The sequence below is a fragment of the Zootoca vivipara genome, chromosome 7 (genome assembly GCF_965207765.1).
Source record: "Zootoca vivipara chromosome 7, rZooViv2.hap1.1, whole genome shotgun sequence".
Classification (NCBI taxonomy): domain Eukaryota; kingdom Metazoa; phylum Chordata; class Lepidosauria; order Squamata; family Lacertidae; genus Zootoca; species Zootoca vivipara.
This window is the reverse complement of record NC_142590.1, coordinates 54,032,795-54,056,776: the sequence shown is the minus strand read 5'-3', so window position 1 is coordinate 54,056,776 and position 23,982 is coordinate 54,032,795. Positions and strand designations below refer to the sequence as shown.

At 44.8% G+C, this 23,982-nt stretch overlaps 1 protein-coding gene across 4 annotated transcripts in view; it reads right to left on the bottom strand.

The window, feature by feature from the left end:
- SOX13 (SRY-box transcription factor 13) overlaps positions 1-23,710 on the bottom strand; it is a 62,483-nt gene extending 38,773 nt beyond the window's left edge. For 2 of the 4 annotated variants that reach the window (XM_060277068.2, XM_088673363.1), the window contains exon 1: positions 23,562-23,710. The gene's annotated coding sequence lies outside the window, so the exon portion shown is untranslated. The remainder of the gene's footprint in view (positions 1-23,561) is intronic. The other 2 variants (XM_035122772.3, XM_060277070.2) reach the window with 1 other exon arrangement.
- Positions 23,711-23,982: the final 272 nt, after the last annotated feature.

The following is a 23,982-nucleotide window of genomic DNA, read 5'->3' as shown; positions in this document are numbered from 1 at the left end:
CCTGCAAGATTTGGACCTGGATACCTGAAGAGATGATTACTTCAATATCAAACTGTCCAATATTTTTGTGATATCATCAATATTGTTAATCATGAAAGTAAATATTTTGCTTACATGTAATCTGTTCTTCATGCATTTCATTTTCTTCTGACCTCACTCCTCCCATCCCCCAAACCATGTGTATGTATACTGTATATGATTGCCAAGTTAGAATCACAAGTCATGCTTCTGGTGAAGTAGACTCTAGTTTGCAAGTGCTTGTGCCAGTCTACACAGGTTAGTCTTTTATGGTTGTTTTTGCTGCAACCCTCTAGAAAAGATTGATTTGGGCAAACCATGAGCTAGGCTTGTTGATTTAAGCATGTCCATCATTTGACTATGCAAAATGTGATGTTTCACAGCTGAATGTGTGAACTGACTCAACTGCAAGGCACTGTGAGGTGATAAGAAAGATATGTCTGTTTGATGTGTGATGGCTCATTCACACACATATATCAACACTTGCTGATGCAAGTGATCAGTATGCATGGGTGAATTGCTTGGGACAGCTCCTAAATAAGCAAGAGAAAGTTGAGAATACTGTACAGTGGGGTTTAGACATTCCAAAGCATTAAATGGAACCTGCTTCCGAACAGCACAACGTATCTTATCATCAATAAACTAATTGCCTTCTACATGGTCTCAAGGCGATATACGACAAAAACAGAAAGAAAAAAACAATATTAAAAAGCAACAAACAGCAGATACATTTAAAGCAAAATCAAAACAATACAAGATTGTCATTCACAGCAAAGACCCATATATCCTGAGGGGAAAGCCTGCAGGAACAAAAATGTCACCCACTTGTGGATAGTTGGTTCCTGTCATATTGGAATGGAATTCCACAACAGGGGCAGCCACATTAAACTCTGAGTTGTTCCACGGCTTTGGAACTTGCAGGAAAAACTTTCCTTTTTCAACTGGATCGTAACATTCTACAGCTAATGGGCATGCTCAAACCTCACTGGGGTGTTATTTGGAGTGGGGGCTCTCACTTTAGGGGATTTTATTATATATTTTCACACTTCTGCAAACCCCAGGGTTCCCTGTGATTTCTCAGTGGCTCCATTTTGGCTCTCATCCTGTCGCCGTTTACTACCTGAGTTGGCTATTACAAGGAGCGATGAAATTACAGAACAATCAAAACAGTACCCTATACTTTTTGTGTACAAAAAGTCTTGCTTTGAGTCATTACTAATCCCTAAATTCAATAATATAGGGATGTTCTATAAAATTTTATAGTAGGATCAAGAAAATGCAAAATGACCAATTTTGATGTAAGCATGAATCACTGTTGGAAAGGGACAGATGCCATAAAGTGGGATAAAGATCCAATGCCACATCTAGAGATGACCAGAGTGTTTCCATGTGGACTAAGAGAGGTTACTAAAAAAAAAAATTAGGCACATGCTTATCTGCACTTACAATAATTTCTCCAATATCCATTTGTGCCCTTTTTAGGCACCAGAAACACTGCAAAGCACTTTGCAAAGAACCGAAATATTATTCTATTAAAGTGCTTAGCTAGGAGCAGAGTAGGATAAAAAGGAACCTAAAAACCAACCTTGCCCTCAGCAGCTGCAATCCGACATCCCACTACCCTCCAATTGACTCAATATAAATTCAGCATTGATACTAATGGCTGCCCCAGCTGCTGTGCCCGTTTGACAATCTAACAACATAACTTACCAGCAATGTCAGAAGCAGCTCCACATTATATTAAATGTCAGAGAATGCACGCACACACACACATTTAAATACACATATTCGAAGACCAACAGGAACTGACTCAAAGCAAAAGATGCTTCCTGTCATTTCTTCAGCCGAAACCAAAAGAAAAAAAACTAAAATTAAATCCCCACTAGAATATTTACTGCAAGTTTTTCATTCGTCCTTTCCACTCAGCACTCCACCATGGAGCGCAGTGAGCCTCATCACTAACCAGCAACTTAAGACCAGAGCTCTGCATCGCTCTCTCCATTAAATCACTCTGGCTTGCTCCTATCTATGTGTATGGGAAAGCAATGAAGAAGTCCCTTTGTAACAGACTTTCCCTTCCCATCCCCCAGATCACTTTTTTTAATCTTCCAAATAAAACTGATGTAATGCAGTTCTTTGAGCTGATGACCATCTTGATTCTCCTTATCTTTGTATGCAATCAGTGCTCTAGCATCATATCAATGTGTGCCAATATGAAGCCTCCCAACCAATTCTAAGTATCAAGACCGCATCACTGTTTATCAGCATTGCAGAGCTGACTTAAAAGTTCCAACTTTGCTCAGAATTTTTATCTGGATATACTCAGAACAGCACCTCATTGCTGACCTATTTTGTTTTCCCTGTTTTCTGTTCTCCCTTGCATTGCCATTTATGAACCCCCCTCAACCTCTCTCCTCAATGTAAGAAAACAAGTGTGGCTTCCTAGGACATGCAACTGTTTTGAAGCAGCAGCTGCCTTTGTTATCACAGGAACTGCATGCACTGAATTTAAAGCATAGCAGTTCAATGTCTAAACAATATCTAGTAAATTAGTCCCGCGCCACTTCACCACACACCTTAGGGCCCACTGCAATCTGGATACTATCAGCTAATTTATTTAAGACTAGCTGGCCCTGCCACACGTTGCTGTGGCTGAGTCTGTGAAATGGAGCCTCAGAGTCCCCCTTCAGACTCCCCTGACCTTCAGAGTGTTCTGTTTACGCAGGCACATCCCCGTGACTCCCCCCACCCTGTCCTGACCCACGACCCATCCTGGCCCCTCCTTCCCCCACCCCGGCTCATCCCTGTGATTGGCCCCACCCTGTCCCGACCCATGACCTATCCCGCCCCCCTCCTTCCCCCATCCCCCACCCAGGTGAGCCCCCACCTCCACTCGGCCCAGTCTGGAAAGCCAAGCCGAGATGCTGTGGAGATGGAAGTTTCCCTAGGTGCAGCACCAGTGTAGCCGTCGCTAGAGGGCGCTGCTTTGCAACCTCTCCTGTGCTACTAGCATGCACTTTCGTCTGATTTGTGAGTTCTGGAACACGGGGTTTGGGGTTTTTTATGTGGCCCAGGTGCGACATCTGTCTATGCAAACAGTTTTTGCTTCCTCTCATATTCGCATGTGACGTGTCAAAATTTGAACGCAATCCGTCAAGCGTTTTCAGAGAAACGTGGTCACAAACACATGCCCTTTTTACATATATATATAGTGCATTAATAAGATACTTCCTGGAAACACAAGAGGAAGTACCGTATCTCATTAAATAAGTTGCAGGGAATTGTAGTTCATCTGAATGCAGCTCAGTATCAGAAAGTTTTTAATATTTGATGTTTTATTAGGTTTCTATATGTGTTGGAAGCCGCCCAGAGTAGCTGGGGTGACCCAGACAGATGGACAGGGTTAATAATAATAATAATAATAATAATAATAATAATACATTTCTGTTGTATCAATCCTGCTGCTATTCCATAGACTAGAATCAATAGTACTCTGATTCGGAGAACAGATCACCTGCAAATGTGATTGCATGGACTTTCTCTTAGTGTGCAAAGTGCTTTACTTTGTCCTTTTTTTCTATTTAGATTGTATCAATTTTTGCAAAGTTACAAAAATAACACAGCAACCAAACACCCCTCCCAGCCCCTCCAACCAAAATTCATGTAATTACTGTATACATAAGCTAAGATTATTTATATTAATACAGCTTTTTAAGTGCCTCCTCTAAGACATTCCCACACTCTATGACCAAGATAGATAGAAAAAGAGGGGGGGAAGTGGGGGAAAGACAGCAAAAAAATGAACCAGCTTAATTAGTTTGCATTTTCGCTGCCACGAGCTAGTTACCATATAGTTTTAGGAATGGAGCCAAAATGTTGCATATTTGTACTGGTGACTCAAGGCAATTGTTCTTTAACTGCTAGGTCTAATAAGTTCATTTCTCTGAGGAGCTGAAAGCCTTCCAACTTTTGAGGCATATGTGCTTGGCTGTGGCTGCTGCCTTGAGGACCCACAATTTATGCCCCTGGTCCATTTTCAACTCCACAGGTAAGCACCCTAAGATGCTGTGAAGTTAAGCATTCAGATCAAAATTAGTCTTCCAACAGCCTTCTCATCAAAAGGATCTGAATACAAGACAAGATCAGAGCGCATCGCTCCACCTATTGCTGAGCATCTGTCTGATAGGAGATGAATAGGGTATGTGCTGCTACAACCAGAAGCTTCCACTCACTGACCCCTTTCAGTCTAACACTTTCAAGCTTTGAAACCAGAATTGTTTGATGCCATTTCACACTGCATCCAGACAGGACAGGGTGTGGTGGAGCAAGAGGAAGAGACTTCCCTTTGCTAGCACTTAGGTGCCAATGAGATTAGCCAAATACTAATCTAAGGACATTTTCACATATGAGACACAAGGCATTTTTTTTTTGTTTCAGATAGTTTGTAATGCTAATGTAAAAAATCACAACACAGGGGTTGGCTCAGTGGCACTAATAGAGGGGGGGATGTGTAAGTGTACTATGGTGACACCACACAAAAGCATCCTGCAAAAATCAAAACAATCCTGCAATTGTGAATTTACGATCCAAAATTATTAATTTCTTAAGGGAGTTCTTGCCTGCACTTCATCATAAGGTCCCAGGATTAGGTTACAACAATAAGCAAAACCAACATATGCTAAATTCTTGCTCTTAATCAGGGGCATATAATTTGCGTACCATACCAAATGTCCTTAAAAACTTAATTGCAGCAATAAAGATATAACAAGCTACTGAACTTGAGGTTTCCCCCCATTTATAAAAGATAGCACAGTCATATCAAAAATATTATTTCTATGATCTCTGCTAAAACAAAGGCAAAAGAAGACCTACATTTACCATTATGATTACTGATATTACATTCTAGTTACAGGTAGGTAGCCGAGTTGGTCTGCCGTAGTCGAAACAAAATAAAAAAATTCCTTCCAGTAGCACCTTAGAGACCAACTAAGTTTGTCATTGGTATGAGCACACGAAAGCTCACACCAATGACAAACTTAGTTGGTCTCTAAGGTGCTACTGGAAGGAATTTTTTAATGATATTACGTTGTTCACAAAATTATTCTCAGAATTTCAACTACAATGTAATGAATACAGCACATGCTTCTGTGGCATCTTGTAGTTTTGTTATTCCAGAACTTGAGAAATAAAGTCAATTTCCCCATAAAACAGTTATCTCTCATACTTCCTTCTCTAATAACATTAGCTAATTGGACTGTATGACAAACCATATTCCCTATCTCTAAGGTCAGGAGCCACTCGGTCAGAGAGTAAGGTTTAGACTATAGTCGTTATCATTATTTTGGAAATAAATATACAGGGTACTACATATCTTCCAGTCCTCCTGTTTGCCAACAGAGTAACTAAATGTCAGCTGGGGGTGCAGGCTCCTAATTCGTTCCTGTCTGTTCACCCTGAAGAAAGTCCCCATCTTTATTTTTGTGCCTTGGATATAACTAAGAAAGGGCCCTGCCATTTGGGCAGAAAACAAGTTTTCTTTTATTGCAGAGTAATAAAACAAGAGTGTTTCAAGAGAGGAGGAAACTTTGCCTCTGCATTGTTTGCCGGCATTCAGTTACACCCGACCCACCCTAAAAGTTTAGGAAGAATGGCATTTGTTTTGTTCTCCAGCTCTGGACAAGAGACAAGAGGCTCTTTGTGTCTCTCGGACTCCTGAGGCACCTGTTCCCCGCACCACTCCATTCCTCACAGTGTGCCCTTATTTTATCCCTGCCTGTCCTGCTGTCTGTTCTCTCCAGCAAACAGCTTTGGCAGCCCCTTCCTACACCTGCCCTGATCTGGCACCCGGTTCGAAGCAGAGGGATGTGGGCAAGGCACAGTTGCTCCGCAGGCACAGAGCTGCACTTATGTCAAGCATTTGTTATGGGGAGCACATGGCAGCAGGGCACGGAACAGAGAGGGAGGTGTGAGAGCAAGTGAGAGTTCAGTGCTGGCCTGGCAAACTGGCACTTAGCTGACAAACCCCTAAAGATGCACAGCTGCCACAGCCAAGGATGGCTCTGGGGCTCAAAGGGCACACACCAAAGCCCTATAGCCAGACAACACAGACCCCATCTCCCTGAAAGCAGTATCATACGACTTTAAACAGTCACGGCTTCTCCCAAAGAATCCTGGGAGCTGCAGTTTCTAAGAGTTGTGAGGAGACCCCTACTTCCCTCACAGAGCTACAATTCCGATTGGTTTAACAGCCAATTCCTCTTCCCAAGGAACTCTGGGAATTGTAGCTCTCTGTGGGTAAAGGCCCAAAGAAGATTCCCACTATTGCAAACACTTTTTAACAACTTATCAGTAATTTTACTTCCAAACAGCACGACTTGAACATTTTCCCTCTATTTAGACATCTTGATCTGATAATACTCTCCCTTGCTGTACTTGCCTTCCACTTAAGATTGAGGGACTAAGAAGACACAATGCATATATACAACCCGTTTCATGCTAACATGTGGGCTAGAAGCTTTAAAGAAGCAACCACAGACAGACATCGAGAAGGCAAGTTCTGCACTACACCCAGCATTGAACAGGCGCTGCTTTGAACCTCTTTGCTTCGAGCCATGGTGCTATAAGATGGAAGGCAGTCCTGCATTTTAGGGACAAGGTCCATGCACCCAAGGTGCTGGAGATCAAAGCAGGACAAAATTCCTGCTCTTCCGCCCCCAACATACTCTTTTGTCTCCTAGTTGGGTGGATTTCTTGGTTATAAGCAAGGACACCTAGCAAACAATGTTGTAAACCTTTAAGAACTTTGAACCACCAAGAGGCATATTGTCCATGTCCCCACTAATCAATCTCGCCCTCCTCCCCACTCCAATTCAGAAAAAAAGCCTCGTTCTGGCACAGCATGAAAAGCAATGGTATTCCTTAAAGGTGACACTTACTTTAAGTGCTCAGCTGGGATTGCTCTCTTCTGTGGACTGGTGTCTCTTTTACTGCCGGCAGCCCTGCTGGGCTCAGGGTCATGCTGAGACTTTTGAAAAGACAGGGCAATTTTCAGTGTCTCTTCTACAGCTGCTTATATTTGCAAGTGGGAATGGTGGCTAAAAGGACTGTCACCCTGCTGTGATGTGTCCTGCCCCCCCAATACCTGCCAAAGGTTTCTCAGTATGACCTGGTACCATGACGTGAGCTCTCTTCTTTTTCTCCAAGTGGATGTACAGCCACTTGTTCCTAACACATGAACACTACAAATTGTGTTTAGGAGCCTTCGGTGCTGCAAGCCACCCTTGTGTCAACTAGAGCTGCATGCTGTAGCCCAGTTCCTTCAGAAACAAAAGGACCTTCCTGTGGGTCAGTCAGGTATGCATTTGGTTGGCAGCAGGAGAGGACCTTTCCTGTGGTCTCACACACACCAGGACTCTTTACATCCTTTTGGGGGGGCAGCATTTATTCCTGTCAATGAAACTCAGCCCATATACGTGCAACAGAAATTGACACACATTATTCGCTTGTTTATCCTGGACTCTTTTTCTCTCCTCTGCCTCTGTTGCCTCCTGTACGTCAAATTTAAAACAAAAATTAATATAAATGATCCAGATGAGAGGCTAATAGATGAAATCAGCACCTATCTTTGGCTTCACACATATGCTTCCCATGTCACTGAAACCAAGAACCACTTCATATGAATATGCCATGTGTACACCATGTGTGTTCAATGAGTGTAAGGTAAAGGGACTCCTGACCATTAGGTCCAGTCGGGACCGACTCTGGGGTTGCGGCGCTCATCTTACATTATTGGCCAAGGGAGCCGGCGTAGTTTCCAGGTCATGTGGCCAGCATGACAAAACTGCTTCTGGTGAACCAGAGCAGCACATGGAAACGCTGTTTACCTTCCCGCTGTACCTATTTATCTACTTGCACTGCGTGCTTTCGAACTGCTAGGTTGGCAGGAGCTGGGACCGAGCAACGGGAGCTCATCCCATCGCAGGGATTCAAACCGCCGACCTTCTGATCGGCAAGCCCTAGGCTCTGTGGTATAACCCACAGCGCCACCCACGTCAATGAGTGTACACATGTCTAATTGGATGCATGTACATATTTTAGGAAGCCCCAGTCCATTACAACTTCCCATTATGCATTGCTCAATGGCAAGACACAACTTATGTGTTGAACACACCTAAGAGCCTCTCATTAGAGTCAATACATGATGAACATATTTTCCTACCAAGAAAATGTTTTGGAAAGATCAATGCTTGTGAAGATGTTCCAAGACTGGAAAGTTAACTTCGATTCCAAAACAATCAGTAATCCAAATAGTCATCTGCATATTGATACAAAAACCCAGAAAACATAAAAGTGTGGAAAGACTAGGATTCCTATAACCCTAAAGCCCTACTTATACTGTAGCTCCAGCCATATTAGTTCTACCATCAGCTACCAATACATTTCCAGCATAGTAAATCAGAAGAGCTATAACTCCCTAGTTGAAACATGGCAGTAAGATTGCCACAGGCTATAGCTGGATGCTGTGGTCTCTCATAAGAGTCAATACCACAGCTGGTAATAGTTTGCAAGTCCCTTATTACAAGGGTATGAGAATTACGGTAGTTAGCGCCTGCTTTGCTTAGTTATCTAGAAGAGCCTGACAAAGAGTTCACAACACTAGAGATAAACAACCAAGAGGGTTTGTGCAAATCGCGTCTGGTCCGCTCTTTAAGTTTCCCATAAAATCTTGACTGTTCCGACTTACACTGTGTGACTCAGAAGTAAGTTCTACTGTGTTCAATGGGGCTTATTCCCAGGTAAGTGTGCATAGGCTTGCAGTCTTAGTTAAAACTCTCATCATACTTTTCAAACAACTAAAATGAGCTCTGGATCAGGTGAAAGCACAACCACCCAAGACCTGGACATGCAACAGCATGGTTACCAGGCAGTGTGTGGCTGATGTTTCCTCCATCTTTTTAGGTAGTTAGTTGAACTTAATTTTATTCAAATAGGTGGGAATGGAGTCATTGTCCAATTAATTTTAACAGTCTGAATCCAAACCTATGTGTTTCACGTAAGTTGAGCTGTTTAGTAACTAGATTCATACCTCTTCAGAACAGCTTATAGGATTCCACTCCTGTTTTTGCATCATTGGGGAACTATTTTGCCCACTCACTTTAATTACTTCTTGCAAATTTGCACTGGTTCTCTGCTTCCCACATTTCCTGCTGGAAATGGCTCCCTCAGGCTCCCTTGCTAAGCACACACAGGCTAAAACTGTGCACAGGAGAGCAAGGGAGTGCATACAACATCCTTGTTTCAATCACATTCTGAGCAGGGAAGCTCTACAGAAGCTTTGCATTTGGCTGAATGCAAGTAGAACGTCTCACGCAATCAGGGCCCCTGCTTTGTCAGGATCCCCAGTAACATGGAGAGCTCTACCTATGTTCAAGCAAACATGAATAAAAGACCCCAGCAGACATTGCTTGCTCAACATAGGGGAAGTTGGGAGCTGTGCTGGGTGTTGGGGGTGGAGCTTGCACAATACAGTAGTTGCTACTTTTAAGTGGAGGATAGCCATCTGTCATGAATGTTTTACTTGAGATTCCTGCATTGTAGGGGATTAGACTAGAGACCCTCAGGGTCCCTTCCAACTCTACAATTCTCTCCCATTGTTCTAGATGCATTTAGCGACAGGGAAATTCTTTAGCGCGAGCAGTTTCTGAGCTCTAGGTGCAGTACTGCGCCTAAGATTTCAGATTAAAACTGCAGGAGTGGAAGGAAAAGAGGACCTTTTCCTGCCTCCCCACTTCCAGCTACTTTCTGAAGACTGGAGAAGAGACCCTCTTAAGAATATTAGGAGAGGTGGGCAGGGGAAGGACTAGACCATGTGAAAAATGAACATAATATTTTAGCTGCAGACATTCCATTGCTGCTCCCATAACCTAGGTTTAAGGTGCCATTTAGCTCCTAACTTTCATATCTCAGTTTCTAACAGCGCATGGATTCACATTTGCTTGTCCAGTCAAATGCTTGAATCAACCTATGGAGGTTGCTGTAATTTGAAAACTCTTTTCAAGTTCCTTTAACACTAGCCTCCCTGGTTTGATAGGAGCTTCTGTTGAAATGCACTAGGGTGGCTAGTAATTCGAAGGTAGGAGGGCCCTTTGCATTAGGATTTTTTAAAAGGAGCATTTTTATATATACACCCCATGTTTTCATTCCACAAAGGCGTTGGTCAAAGCGGCTTACAAATATAAAACAAAACAGAAAAGCAGGAAGGAGCCAGCCATTAAACTATCAAAGTAAAGCTAGCGAAAAAGCAAAAACAGAACAAGAACGGAAAGAGCCATTCTCACATTACAATACAATAAGCAGCAACAGAATCAAAAGCTTGCTCTAAAGCAGAGGTCAGCAACCTAAGGTCGGCTCATGGAGGTCGTTTGACCGGCCAAGGAGCCACCCCCGAACTGAGTTGCCTGCAGGGACTTGCTTCCATGGTGCTGAAAATAATACCTGCGCATTCGCATTGCCGAAAATCGCCGAAAATCGCAAGCAAGCGCATGCTCACACGCATACGTAATCCGGCCCATGGAGGGATTGCCACGGGGCCAATCCGGCCCAGGCAAGATAAACCTTGCTGACTCCTGTTCTAAAGGAATGTTTTTGATTGCTGGGTAAACTCAAAATCTCTTACGGTAAGACAGATCTCAGTATTCTTTTGTTTAGATTTTTATTATTGCAAGTAAGTTTGTATAGGACTGATTTCACCCTTTGCTACCACCCCTTGCGCTGTGATAAGCAATTTCCCTATACTTCATACCTGTTGTTATTCAAGGGGAATTGGAGCACTTGTGTCTACATCCATGGATGTTTACATCTAACACAAAGATGTAAATGTTAATGGATACAGGTTCAACTGCTATAATCCAAGCTGTATGTAAACAAGATTTCCCTTGAATAACAGCAGTTGAGTTGCTAAACTGATCTAACCAACCTGAAGGGGATCATTTAAACACAAACATGGCCCAAAGCCCAGTTTTCATGATTCTGAACTAAAGTTAACATAATTTTATTTAAAAGAGACAAAGTTCTCTTATCATTCCATTATTTTTAATTTTTAAAAGCTGCTTACTTGCTTGCCTTACATCTGCTTGCATCCCCTGCTTTTTGGGTTACCAGGCTTTGTCCAATACAGGCAACCTCCCCCCCCCCGCCGCCATTTGCACGCGTTCAATATGTGCGGCACCATGCACAAGCACATCCAAAAGTGACCCAAAAACATCACAAAAAGGGGCGCAGTGTGGAATGGAGTGTTTGCAGGCTTTTCTGATGGTTTTAAAATATATGTGATGCTTGTGATGCCTCGGACCACAATCCCTGTGTAAATGGGAGGGTTGCCTGTACAGTGGTACATTGGTTCTTAAATGCCTTGGTACTCTAACAACTTGGAACCCAAACGCTGCAAACCTGAGAGTAAGTGTTCTGGTTTGTGAACTTTTTTCGGAAGCCAAACGTGCTCCGTTTTGAGTGTTACGCTTCTGATTTGAGTGCCACACTTCCGTTTTGAGTGTTACGCTGAGGTCTGTCTGTTTTTGCTATTTATTTTGCGTTTTTGTTTTTGCAGCTTTTTCTTTTGTTTTTGTGACTGTGTGGAACCCGGTTCAGCTACTGATTGATTGTGTGACTGCAGTACATTGTTTATGGATTAATCCATTTTGCATTACTTTCTATGGGAAAGCCGCCTTGGTTTTGGAACGCTTTGATTTTGGAAAGGACTTCCGGAATTGATTAAGTTTGAGAACCAAGGCACCACTGTATAGTCAATTGCAGGGGTCCCCAGACTTACCGGGCTTTGGGCCGGTTCCCACCGCGCCGATTGTGCGACGGGCCGGCGGGCGGGGGAGTGCGCGCCCGTGCGCATGCGCACGGGTGCTTACTGGCGCGGCGGCGCGCTTCCAGGTCGGAAAAGGCGCCGGAAATCGTTTGTGCGCATGCGCATGGGCCTCCCCCAACCCGGAAGTGCACCAGAAATGACCTCTTCTGGGTCGGGAGAGGCCCATACGCATGCGCACAAAGGATTTTCGGCGCTTTTTTCCAACCTGGAAGAGCGCCACCGCACTGCGCGCCGTAAGAGCGGGCGGCGGCGAGCGGTGGGGGTCATCGCGGGCCGGATTGGGAGGCCAATTGGGCCGCATCCGGCCCCCGGGCCGTAGTTTGGGGGGACCCCTGGTCAATTGCCACAGAGAGCACTTGGAATGCACTGGAAGAATCTGTGGCAACATCTCCTTCATTCATAACATGGGGATAAGGAGACTTGCTAACATCAGGTTGAATCCTGACAAGACTGAAGTACTGTTCTTGGGGACAGGAGGCGGGCAGGTGTGGAGGACTCCCTGGTCCTGAATGAGGTAACTGTGCCCCTGAAGGACCAGGTGCGCAGCCTGGGAGTCATTTTGAACTCACAGCTGTCCATGGAGGTGCAGGTCAGTTCTGTATCCAGGGCAGCTGTCTATCAGCTCCATCTGGTAAACAGGCTGAGACCCTACCTGCCTGGGGACTGTCTCACCAGAGTGAAAACTTAACTGAATACCACTTTACGGGTTTTACCATCAAAACATAAGAAAAGAAGTCCCTGGTCTTTGCTTTATCTGCAAGAAAGCAATATAAAAAACAAGAGCTTTGTTAAGGTACATACACAGAAGAGCGCGGGTCTCTTCAAACATTGCATTTTTCATATTGTAAAATGGGTTTCTCTTGCCACAAATTCACTGAGGGAAAAACCCTAATACCATTATTTGACACTTTGCAAATTCTGGTGGGCATCCATTTATCCTCTATAGATGAAGCAACCCTGTTTGGTCTTTGGTGATGGGGAGGGTGATTTGGAAAGGGAGGCAGTCAGAAAAACATAATAGAGATGGCAGAATCCTTTGTGTCTGAGAGGACGGGAGGCTTGGATTGGAAATATATATGTATCCCAAATACAGCCTGGTGAGAATCTCCTTCAATGAAAACAGACACTAATTTCAGACCCTAAAGTACTGCTATCATCCTCATTCAGCCATGCATGCAAAATCCCAGTCAATTACTTTTCTCCCCTTCCAACTGTGCAAGTGAAGCAGTGCTGATCATCATAAAAGGTTACAGGCCAGTAGATTGCACAAAGGGACTAGTAAACATTCTTCCCATTTCCCCCCACCCAAGGCAATTCAAAACACTATTTAATTTCATAATGAGACTCCAGAATGTAGTAGCTAGCAGAGGAAAGCTTGGCTGAAAAGGTACTACTAGATTATGAGGCACATGAAAAGAATGGACGATAAAAGAAGCATTTTCTTGTATAAAGGCAGGATTTTGGATCCATATATCCCCATTTGCATTTTTCAGAGGTGGCTGGGAATGAGGACCTGAATGGAAGGATATGATTAGGGGCAGGAGGCAAAGGAGAGAAAAGATGGAAATCCTCTCTTGCTTCAAGGAAATTAAAACATGGCTAGTCTTCAGCTTAGAAGGGTGTTTAATTGAAGTTGCTACAAATGATGTATCTACCACATTGTTAGGTCTTTAAAATGATGGTTCAAGCAAGCAAGAGAGGCTGATTGCTAAAGGAAAGCAAACATCCTTCAGGCTCACCATTCACATGGTAATTTTTGGATCAATAAAGACATCCTCCCAATGCTACCGCCTCTACCATCTTCTAGAATTTTCTTGGTACTTAGGCACCCATTGGCCCAAACTCTGAGCAGTTTGCAAGAGACATTCTATTTCTCTCCCTTCAGAGTCTGCCTTTATTACTGTTACTAGTAGGCCCAAGTCAGACCAAAGGCCATTGTTTCAGGACTGGAGCTGTTCCAGGTTTAGACATATGGCACTGAAGCAGGTGGATTAAGGGGGTGGGGAAGAGTGTGTGTTGGTTGGGGAATGGGGCAGGGGGTGGGGAAAGAGTCAAATGTTTCTGAATAACAGCTAAGTTTCCAAAAAGTTTCAGCCTCCAGCTAGGCCAACTTTCCTCCTGTACAAAATGAAAGGAGTTCTTTGAACTCAACAGCTTCTCAGCCAAGAATCCAATGATTAAATACTCATTAGCGCAAAGGAAACAATCTGGATGGAGGTGTACACAGCTTGCAGCCAAGTCAGCAGCAGAGTAGTTCCTCTATGCATAGCGGGGAGCATATTTCGCTCAGTGGGGATAGTGAGATACTCTTCAAAGTGGGGGAAGAGGGTCAAGAGAGGCTATTGATTTGCTGTGATGTGAAAGAACCATCTATTCCAGTTGTTGGGCACTTAGATAGCTTGCATCTGTCACATGCAATCTGTCAGGCAGGGAACAAGGTAAACAGGACACCACCACCTTTTGCCCCTTCAAATAGTTCTAAAGATCAAGAGGTTAGGAACCACAGTCCCATCTTTAACCATTTAAGAATACATGGGGACCAGGAGCAATGTTTCATTTGTCAAATGCTGATGGTTATGGAGGGATCTGAGCAAATGATGACCTTGCGAACAGCAAAGATAGCAGGGGAGGGTTTCCATAAGCCACAAGCTTCGCATTTAGGGGTGTACATAGACTACGGGGAGGAGTTGATGTAAGAAAGGAAGCTATTTGGGATGAGAATAGGTGGGGCGAGGTCTGTGTGGACCAGCAGGGCAATTTTTAAGTTTTCTTGCTTTAGGTTTTCTCCCAATGCCAACATCACACACACTTTCCTGCCCCACCTAGATAATTTAGATTGGGATTCCTGCCATGACTGTGACCTATTATTTCCTCCCTTTATTAATTCTTTTATATAAAATATTGTAAATATCAGTGTGACCTTTCCAAAGACCCAACACTGTGTGTGTGTGTGTGTGTGTGTCCGTCATTCCAGCTAACATGACCAAGAAACTCAATCTGTACGTAGTTGAGATGAAAGGGCTAAGCCTGCCCCTCAGACTCCAGGAGCACCAGGGGCAGCGGTAGGTTTGCTCCACCTTGGTGATGTCCTCAGATCAACCCCTGTACATTTCATATGGTTGCCCTTCATTCCTATGGAGAGAGAAAAATAAGAACTGCATTTGCTGACAGTGTCGCAGTGTGCACAAACTTCCACAGACAAGTATCCTGTAAGGGGTGCAGTGAGTGGTTATCTGTGCACAAAGATACAATGGATCCCCTAGATGTCTTTGCACATTCCCATCCTTCCTACACACACCCCTCTCTCACACACAATTACAGGCATTCTGTCTCGTACAAATCTAACTGCCACAAACTTCCCATAACATGTTCCACTTGAACACCCGGCGAATGGCCCTACTCAAACTTGCCAATGAAGGACTCCAAAAATTTATGCAAGAGTCATCAGCCGGTCCCATCTCAATCCTGTTGATTCCAAACATATGCACTTCGTTCGGTTTTACAAGTTTCTCAGGAACAAGCGGTTCCAGGCCCTACAAACAGACACACACAGCAGTGGACAGCGTGGTGCAGTGGAGACACTCACTGCTGCTTACTGCAAGGGAGAAATAGTAGGTGCTGGTGAGGTCAGAATGGTGCAAATGCACAGGTTGAGCCAATCCAGTACTGCTGCTGGGGTGACAGATATGTGCCTCCAACTCGCCACACCATCCACTACAAGCATGTACTTACCAGAAAGGGTCATTGTATTCAAAGAGATGTTCTTCAGAATTCACCTTTTGCCTCAGCCACTCTCAGACTGGAGAGTCCTACTGGAATTAATGTGCCTTGATTTAGGATCAAGACGGGAGTATGGGGCAGAAATCTGATCGTTTTAGTTAAATGGCATGCATTGAGAATCAGAGTTGTTCCATACTAGAGACACTAGCTCCCCAAAGCACTTCCTCTCCTCCATTTTGCTACCTGCCACACATTACATTATGTCTTACAGTTTGCAAATGGAACATTTTATCCTAACACTTAGAATGTGCAGGAACAACATATGAAATTCTCAGCTTCGTGTACGACACAGATATACACAAGAGGCAGCTGAGATTTACAACATGCATATGTCGTGGAAACCAAGTATATGCCATTGTATGCAAGTAACACAGGAAGCAAATGTCATGCTTTCACATTAGCTCTGAAAGTGTCTGGACATCCTTCCCAGTTTGTGACCCAGGAGGACAAAAATCCAGACTCAATGGCCTGCCGAGGATGAAAACTAGCAAATCAGGTGGCAACTGGTCAAAGATTTCTAGTGTGACTATTTGCTACATGTCTCTAAGCTACCTATCTTCCTCCTTGCCTCAGGGAGAATCTTTTTGGAAACAATGGTCTTAGCAAGAGACTCATAAATAGTGTACATGTCATTATGCCATGAAATTTCCTCTACCAGCCGGTCAGACTGGGATCCAAAGAGTTAGATTAAGCCTCCCACAAGGAGCTCTGATCTCTCCAGGGAAATATTTTAGTCCCCTCCCCCTGCCTCTTTGTCATATTGCAAAATGCATCTGAGTCTCCCCTCCAATTCCGAAAGTTGTTTACCATGTGGCAAAGGAGGACTGTCCTATGAGAAACACATGCACTTTTGGACACATGTATAACTATGCAGACGTTTCTTTGGATCCTGGTGACAGAATGAATGATACCGGTTCAACAAGCAGATGTGAAAAGGGAGGTTGTGTCTTAGAAAGAGAGGAGGAAGAACAAACTGAGCCCTTGTACTCTCTGCCGCTGAACGGGCAGCTGACACAACTCCCTTCTCTACAGATACTGTCATGGCAATCACCCTCTTATTTTGGTGCCTTGGGTGCAACAACTCCTCTAGTCCCTCCATTAAGATTCAAATCAGTGATCCTGTGTCTAATTACCATTTTCTGAGTCATAGACTCATAGAGTTGGAAGGGACCCCAAGGGTCATCTAACCCAATGCCCTGCAATGCAGGAATCTCAACACACAGTCCCCCATCCAACCTGAAACCGTAAGAGACCCTGCTTAACTACAAATGCGCTAGCTGTTTTATTGCTGCACCACTCAGCCTTGCAGTTTCCCCTAATATCAATATTACACACTCTTTCTAAGAAGTCTATTGTGCAAAACCCAAAGACAATGAAATTAAGCTCCCTGAAAGAAACAACAGGCTTGCTGTGATTGACTCACTACACACATGCCACGAAGTCCTTTTCAGCACATGCAACAAAGTCCTTTTCAGCAATCCCCCAGCACACATCAAGCCCACTGGTCAGAGTCAGTGTGGTGTAGTGGTTAAAGTGTCGGACTAGGACCTGGGGGACTAGTGTTCAAGTTGATAAGCTTGCTAACCCTGACAAGAACCGTTTCCATCAAATAACAAAGCTCTATCCATGATGATAGCCATTTCATGCAACTGAGCTATCATATGAAAGCCCAACTGAGCCCTAGAAATTCCACATACCTTCTTCCTCTCTTTAAAAATCCAAACCACAGCCTAAACAGAAGAGAACTAGGAACACGACTGCCGGTTTTGCTAGACTTCCTTGCATGGTATCAAATTGAAGTTGAGGCTGGTCACTGTCTGATTGTTTCATGTTTATGCTCCAATACCTACTGGTATTACTGGTATCAGTTCTCATGTTACAGACCCATGGAAACTGTTGGAAGTACTTCTGAGCAGCAGCACCAAGCTCATCTTAGCCACCTCAAGAATACCGCCATGTTATGGGTACCACAAGGAGCTACTGTACAAGTGTTTCCATGGAAATGCCTCCCTTAGTTTCCCAGAGGAGCTCTTAATCTGTGAATTTGTCCCCCCAAACCATCATTCTGCTTAGTTGGGGGAGGGCTTAGGAGAGGGACAACATGTCATTTTGGAAGTTGGCGGGGGTGAGCACATAATCATCTTGAACTTTAGAAGAGTTTCCTGCAAAGGAACTAATCTGGCGGGCATCATATGCAAATGATCACATCATACTCATAACTTTCAGTCCCAAAGGACCCCCCCCCACAATGGCTTACAAACAGATTTTTAAAACAACACATTTTTTTATTTTTTTTTACAACGGCTATAAAAACGTTCAAAATAAGAACGCAACAACCCAGCCTTTAAAGTATCTCAGTATCCAATAGAAATCATAATGCTAACTTCCTCTGAAGGCCTTCACAAACAACATCATCTTCACTGCTCTTCCAGAGCTGAGGTGGGATAAGCCAGGTGGATTTCCAAGACCAGCTTCAGGTTTGGGAGGCCCCTGACCAAGTGCCATAGCTGTCAAGTTTTCCCTTTTCTCGCGAGGAAGCCTATTCAGCATAAGGGAATTTCCCTTAAAAAAAGGAAGAACTTGACAGCTATGCCAAGTGCCCTCCAACGACAACCCTCCTTTGGTGCTGAGCCTTGGTTGTAGTGACGGGCAGTAGCAGCCCTCAAAGCAGCCATGGGGGGTGGCGTCAGCAGCCATTTTAATTTCCCACAAAGCCCCACAGTGAAATATGTTGGGGGCATAGCAGGAAAATAAAAGCAGCTACACTCAGCTACACCCACCCAAAAAATCAGGTGCTGGGGTCCTGCCAGCTGCCCAAGAATGTCAGGCTTTGCTCAGGAGTGACTCTTGTGGTGCCACCATCCAAAAGGTTCTGTTCATTAAGGGTGGAACCAGATGTTGCAAATGACAGAGAGCGGAGGCATACAAACTCACTGGGTGATGATGTCGCATCACACACCAAGAACCTCTGTGTATGTTATGAGAGAGAGAGAAGCAGAAGATGTAGTGGTGGTGCTTTCTTTCTCTGACAAACTTGTATCATTCATAAAGCCTGGCTCTCTTCTGATAGGCAAAGATGCCCCTATATATTTTACAGGTACTTCTATTGTGCTTCTTTGAGTATCATGTGGAACTCAATGGCTGGCACACACGCACACACGCACACACACACACCGCCCCAATTAGGTGAAACTAAGATTAGGACAATTAAAATGCCCAAGAGCAAAAACAAAACAAAACAAAATACTCACATGGACACCTGAACAATGTAGGACAAGTATTACTTTAAAAAAACAAAAACCTTATGCCTAAAATCTGCATGTACGGTAGTAGTGTTAATTCCCATTCACCAATTACTGCTGTGCACATGAATCAACCTAGGTCAGATGGATTGAAGAATTAAGTAATTTTCTCCCACCTGATTGGGGCAACCTTTGTCAGAAGCGTGTTATTTGACACAGGGTGCTAAAGCCTGGCAGGCATCCAAAGGAGTTAGCAGCCAAAAAAGATATTGTTCCACAGGGAGAGCAAAACTGGGTTATAGTATTTGTTTCAGAAAGCAAAGACTGTCCCCAATAGGTTGTTCTGCAATCTTAGATAAGGCTTGGAATTCAGGTGCCAGCATATAACCTTAGGCTACTTGCCTGTTGCCTCCAGATAAACTACATTCATTTGGATGGAGGACAAGTCACAAGCGCAGCCTCGGTGCTACATGGGTAAGTAACTCACTCCAGCCAAATCCTTTAAAAAGACAGAATGAATTCTCAGCAAACATATGTATTCCAAGTAGCACAGTTCACAGTACTTTAAAAGTTGAGAACAAAACACGTCTCATGATTCTGTGCCTCCATCCCTGATCCCTTGTCTCTCTTACTGGCATATAACCACACTTGTATAGGAATCTGTCAGGAAAAAAATAGCCAAAGGATATTAAAACATTTTCATCTTTTACTTGCAAGTATGTTACCAGGCCACATTGGTGTTTTTAATCTGATGTTTAATAGCAGCCCAAACTGTGAATTGCCTACAAAGAGAAATGTTCAAATAAATTACAGGTGATACTGGGGGAAGGGGGCAAATATATTTTCAAATAATAGTCCTAATCAGAGAAAAAGGATCTTAGTCTAAGACACGGGTCAGCAACCTTTTTCAGCCGTGGGCCAATCCACCGTCCCTCAGACCATGTGGTGGGCCAAACTATATTTTGGGGGGGAAATTGAACAAATTCCTATGCCCCACAAATAACCCAGATATGCATTGGAAATAAAAGCACACATTCTACTCATGTAAAAACATGCTGATTCCCGCACCGTCCGTGGGCGATTGGGCCCACGGGCTTTAGGTTGCCTACCCCTGGTCTAAGACATATGAAACTGTCAAACGAGGATGAATCTTTGGGTCAATTCCCACATTATGTAGAGGCCAACCTGGGTTTGCCCCTAAGTGTGCACTTCCTACAGCTCCCTGATGAGTATAACCAGGCGAAACACCAGTTTGCGACCCATGTTTATCATATTCATACCTCGGATTTCACCACGGTCAGTATCCAAAAAGACCAAGGGGGTTGCCAGTTTCTCCTTCTAGTGGCAGCCTGTGATACATCATGGAATGTCGCTCAGAAGCTTTCCCCTCAGCCTGCAGAATAGCTTTTCTGTGGGCAGAAGCTTCCACCAGAGGCAGAGGCCTGGTGTGTGTATGAATCCTTTAGATCTCAGCCCACAGCTGTACACTTTTAAAATGCAATGTGCAAAAACACCTTTTGCAATGGATTTCCTATTCCGCTCAAAGGATTTACGCCTTGCTCTGATATCATGTGAAAGCCTGCTCTGCTGGTATTATATCCTTTCCCACCCGCCCACCCTTTGAACTTTAGCACTCTGTGAACTTTAGCATTTGCAAGTGTCTTGATATTCCTGGATACAGCAGCAAAAAGGAGCTGGAGTTGAAAGAGTCTAAACTCCAGCACATGCAAGGCCTCACTGCCAGAGTCCAGACCTGCCTTAAGCACAGCGCAAGAGGACATAAGATGAGCTTGCTGGATCAAGCCAGTGGCCCATCTAGTCCAACATCCTGTTCTCATAGTGGCCAACCAGATGCCTGTGGGAAACTTGCAAGCAGGAATTGAGCGCAAGACCACTCTCCCTTCCTGTGGTTTCCAGCAACTAGTATTCAGAAGCATTGCTGCCTCCAACTGCGGTGGCAGGGCAGAGCTATCACAGTTAGCAGTCAATAGCCTTCTCCTCCTTGAATTTTTCTGATGCTCTTTCAAAGGCTAGTGGCCATCACTGCCACTTGTGGGAACGAGTTCCATGGTTGTAACGATGTGCTGCAGAAAGAAGTAGCTTCTTTTCTCAGCCACCAGTAGCGATGCTGCACCAAAGTTTTCCTCTTGTACTTATGCATTACAGGGGGAGACAAAAAGCAGGGTCAGGACACCAACCTACACCAGAGAGAGGTCACTTGTGGTCCTTCATTGTGTTGGAACCTAGCTCACATCAGACACAGCCAAAGCGGTCAATGGCCAGGGATGATGGAAACTGTAGCCCACAAACATCTGAAGGACCACAGGTTCCCCTTCTACACACACATCTTTGCACTCCATCTTACACATTATCTGCTTATTCATTTCACAAACAATTCACATGAGCTACAAGCAGGTGCAAATATAACGCCCAATTGTCAAGGTTAGTGAGAATAGAGGACCACAAATTTCCTACCCCTACACTAGATCTGCACCCATTCTTTATTGGATCAGATTATCAATCCTCTAATTGCCTTCACAGAGCCAGTCCTATGGATGTGATTTTCAAGGGAGAAAAAGGAGGGAAGATTAGGCCACGTTGAACCAAAGTTAAGTGCAGCGAACATTTAGGCTTAAATGTTCTTCACTTGTTTTGAAGCTAATGCTAAATGCTGAGTGACTGTCTTCCCTCTGCACTTGAAGCAGGGGCTGAAAGCAACTGAATTATCTTGGTTTCTGTGCCATGCACATGCAAAGGCCCTCTCCACCCTCCCCTTTAAATGCACCTCAGGCAGCCATCAGGTTTGTCAGATAGGTTACATAATGCACACACACACACACACACCGGTCACTGCATTCCCCTTCCATATACTCAAATTAGAGACAAAATACTGTGGTCATAATAGAAAAACAATTAGAATATGAGTTGTTGTTGTTGTTGTTAAAGCATTGCCTACCCCAACACCACAGAAGTGTCCTATCATGCAGAATAACAGTGCTACACAAAGGGCAGTAAAAGATGAGATCCAGAAACAGGCTGTGCTATCTCCAAAATGTGGGCAGGGGGAGACTCTTTCCCGCATGTTATTTATAAGCAATCAACAATTATGAACATGCTACAAATGACCATTCCAACTCTACAATTCCATGATTCTATGATAAAGGAACTTGAGTGTGATCTACATAAAACAACACATTGCTTAAGAAAGCAAACAAAACAAATCAACTAGGGAGGAAAATTCAGGTTAAGGTTATAGTCCTGCGAGCTCCTCTTGGTAAGTGAGAATTAACCTTTTAGCTGGATGGTGTCTGGCTGCTTATTTTATAACATGCTTGGTGACCTCTGCTGGTGCCTACAACTGTAAGAGCATCACCCTGCCTATCACCCATTGACTATGAAATCATTGTGTTACAGAACCCCACAGACTGGCTGGCGAGACAGTGCCCCTAGTCAGTTATAAATATGCTGTTTTGTTTTGGCCAGGAGATGAGAGGGGGAGAGAGGGAGAGATAGAAAGCAGGCAGGAAATGGGAAGAGGAGAAAGTAGCTCTTATTCTGATTGAAACGATCCTCCAGCCCTGACCTATATGATTAAGTTAGCTCTACCTAAATGCATATATGGCGAGAAGCAAAATCTTATAGGGTCCCTGTCCGCGAACAGAGAAAGCCACACTGAACAGAAAACCATGGGAGACGGTGCAGAAAACCTGATGGTCTGGTTTTATTTCTTGGGGGGGGGTGCGCGGGCGCAAATGATACTTTAACCCCTTCCCTTCTGGAGCATGTTAGGAAAGCAGGGGACTCGCTGCAAATATGATTTTGAAAGCACTTTTATTTCTGGGGATGGAAATCTTGAATACGCGACTTACTCCAGAGTAGCCGCACAGTCGCTCCGCTAAAATCCATGGAATTACTATCAAACGAGATGTCTTGACGACTGTAAGGAGAGATTCACCCGCCCCCTTTGCAGCGCCGTTTGGTTCCCATGGGGCATTCCTGGGTAAGTGCATTTATGGACTGGAAGAAAGTGATTCATTGATTCCCTGCGCTGGAGTTGTCCCGTCGATTTCAATACACGCGTACACAAACATACCCGCGCGCGCCAGGTGAGTGGCCAGCGCACAGAGCACCCTTTATAAGAGTTTGCAAACAGGGACTGGAAGGAGCTTTAAAAGAAATAATATTTCTTTTTTAAAAACAAAACAAACAAAAAACACCACATGCCCTCCCTCGCAAAAAAGAAAAGAAAGAAAGGGCCAACCAGGATGCTCCCCTCCAAGATGAATGAAGTTCCCATTTCTTAGACGGAAGGATTTTTTATTAATCGGTGGATTAGCTACAATTCCGCGCGAGAAAGAACCAAAGCGGCGCGCGCCTTTGCGCTGCGCTCGCGCTCTCTCTCTCCAAACACCCCAACCAGCTACAAGTTCCCAGAGGCGCCCGCAAAACCTTCCAATCCATTTGGGGGGTAGGGGGAAATCTCCAGAGGCTTCCATCGCCCACCAGCCTCGGATCGGAGAGAAATGTCATCCCCTGGGGGTTGCAAGCGGCGTGGGGAGGGTGGGGTGAGGCGGCGGGAGTGGAGTGGGGTGAGGCGGCGAGCGAGCGCGGCTGGGCTTCCCCAAGACCCGGCCGGCGGCACTTACTAAGCTGCTTGGCGCTGGCGACTCCGCGCGGCTCCCTCCAGCAGCAGCGAGCGGTTCCTTGTGTCGGGCTCGGGCTGTTGTCTTGCAAACGCCGCCCCGCCCCAGGGGCAGGCCGGACCCGTCCCTCGCTCCCTCCCTCTTCCCTCCCCGTTGTATACAAGAGGCGGCCGGGGCTGTCCGATCGCACGCGGCGGGCGTCGCAGGCTCCGCGGGGAGGGGAGGAAGAGGAGGGGAAGTGGGCAGGACGCTCCTCCGGCCACCCATCCGTGCACTTTCCAATGAACATCCTCTCCGGCAGCCCCCGCCCGCCAGCCTCGTGGGGAGATAGGATGCTGCTGCTTTCGTCCTCTTCCTCCTCTGTCCCAACCAGCCTTTCTTTGCTGCGCCGAGCAGGCCTTCCTGGGCTGGCGGTGCGCCAGTT